The sequence below is a fragment of the Chionomys nivalis genome, chromosome 17, assembly GCF_950005125.1.
Source record: "Chionomys nivalis chromosome 17, mChiNiv1.1, whole genome shotgun sequence".
NCBI lineage: Eukaryota > Metazoa > Chordata > Mammalia > Rodentia > Cricetidae > Chionomys > Chionomys nivalis.
In genome coordinates this window covers 61,570,508-61,573,103 of record NC_080102.1, presented here as the reverse complement: position 1 = coordinate 61,573,103, position 2,596 = coordinate 61,570,508, and the positions used below count along the sequence as shown (strand labels likewise).

At 35.4% G+C, this 2,596-nt stretch overlaps 1 pseudogene; it reads right to left on the bottom strand.

Moving 5' to 3' along the window:
* Nucleotides 1-1,753: 1,753 nt before the first annotated feature.
* Nucleotides 1,754-2,158, bottom strand: LOC130888381 (protein FAM237B-like; annotated as a pseudogene).
* Nucleotides 2,159-2,596: the final 438 nt, after the last annotated feature.

The following is a 2,596-nucleotide window of genomic DNA, read 5'->3' as shown; positions in this document are numbered from 1 at the left end:
CACCAGGGATCTTCCTGTCTCCCCTTTCCCAGTGCTGGGCATACAGCCACAAGCTCCTCTGTGTGAATATCTACTCTTAGCCCTATGTTTGTGCCACAAGCACTATACCAACTATAGTCACTTTTCAAGTCCCCAAAGTATTGACTTGGAGCATAGGATGAAGTCATTACTACAGAAGTATTGATTTGGAGCATGGGATGAAGTCATTACTATAGAAGTATTGACTTGAAGCATAGGATGAAGTCATTACTATAGAAGTACTGACTTGGAGCATGGGATGAAGTCATTACTATAGAAGTATTGACTTGGAGCATGGGATAAAGTCATTACTATGGAAGTATTGATGTGAAGCATAGAATCAAGTCACTACTATAGCATTGGTAGTTTCCTGAAACCATTCCTTGCCACAGCAATTTCCTCATCCACTGTGTGCCATTCTTGGGTTTGGCACATTCCTTTAAAGCTGATACTGCTGATGGATATGGTTGTAAGTTGTAAATAATATAAAAATGACTGTGAGTATAAAATGTGACTGACATAATGCCTAGGCAAAACGTCCATCATGCTGTGTTTGCTAAATGGTAGGTTCTTCATGTGTGTTTGTTGTTCCTTTGTGAATGTTGTGATGGTATGAATTATACCACAGGGCTGGAGAGATGTCTCAGAGGTTGAGAGCACTGATTGCTCTCCCAGAGGATTTAGGTTCAATTCTTGGCACCCACATGGTAAGTCCCAACTGTCTGTAACCCCATGCCAGGGGATCCAATGTGCTCTTCTAGCCTCTGCAGGCACTGCACACCCATAGTGCACACACACACAGGAAACATGTCCACACACTTAAAAAAGAACTATACCATAAAGGTTTTAGTCTTAATATATAGAAAAATATTTAATATATAAGATGGATCAGTATTGAAATGTAATTTCAGAAAGCAAAAAACATTATATCAATATTAAATATCACTTTTAGATACTGGCATTAGTTGGGGCACAGTTTTAAAGTCAATATTAGAGTACAAGACACCTTATAAAATTAATTACAACTTCACTTACTGATTAGTTTTAAAAAATTGTATTTTCATGTGAAGTAGTATTTCCAAACAAAGACAATTGACAAAATGCTCTTCAATAACAAATTATTGACAAAATACTTAAATATATGCAAATATTCCAACCACTATCAATAAAACAATTATATAACTAGATGAAGAAACTGGAAATCATAATTTTAATTACAATAGGAGATGTGATTTGGCAAGTACTAAAAGGATTCTGCTCTCACTTGGCATCTTGCTTGAGGTATTTTTTGTTTTCCTTCCTAAATGTAAAACATATTTTATAATCTAGTTCTATAGTATCAAGGAAAATTAATATTTCTTAATATAAGATTCCATTCTTCTAAGCAACCCAATTGAAAATGTTTTGTTCAAAAGGCTGCAACAAGCCTGGTATTTAAGTTTACAATATGAATACAGAGCTGTATGACTTTCTTATGAACTGCTCATGGGGGAACAATAAGATGATTTTTAATGATCTAACAATATTTATATTCCAAGATTATTTATAATCAAGCACTCTCGTGATTTCTAAATAATGTAAAAATTATTTATTTTAATTAGAAAATTATAATTTTCTTATTCTTTTAATTATTTTTATAATTATTATAAGAAAATAAACAAGACAAATTTGCTAGCTAGATAAACCTGAAATAACAAGAAGTACTAAATATCAAATTTTTAATAATGTCACTTCACTACTTCCATAGGTATACCTTCAAATCAACTCTTCTCATTGTCTGTGGAAAATTATAGTTGGAAGATACCACCTGTCTTCTGCCCATTCCGTGAAACCTTGAAAGCAGTCTATGTACATGTCCCGAAGTCTTGAGCTATGTTTAAGAAGATACTGTAATGCCCGGTCCTCAGAGATTTTTTTCAAGAACAACATGAAATTCCAGAAGGCATCCACACTGTGCTCTGTCTTGAGTTCTTGAGGTCTATGAGTGTCAGAGAACATGTGTTCCATGCTCATCTTCTGTGATGCCCGCTCTGATGCTGGCAAGCACTCCCTTTTGAAACTCAAAGTTAGTGTTAGTGAGACTGAACAGCATGGTGTAGCCCAGGGGAAGGTATACCCATCTCCTTGTGGCAGAACCCATCCTCTACAGAGGAAAAGAAGTATAAAAACACACACACAAAAGAAAAATGGTATAGTGGATGTGTATTTCTTGGTTTTCCTCTGAGCTGATGACTCTCAGACCTTCCTTTGAAAGGATATTAGAATTCTGACTTGACAACCAAAAGTCTGGGAGTCCCTGAAATCTACTGTATGTTTGTGCAGATGTGATGTGTATTTCATCACAGACCCTTACAGCTTCACAAAACCTTAAAACTTGCATTCCCTTTTTCCCCCTGTAGAGATTAGTACACTCTTCAGTGATGTGCTCTCCTGTCTCACTTTCCAAGAGGACTAAAGTGCAGCTCATTCTGTAGGTAGTTATGAGAGGTTTTGTTGGGTTTTAATTGTATTATTAGATATCTACTTACCTAATGGCATCGGATATCTCAAATATTTTTATTTATTTTTCCACTGAAAA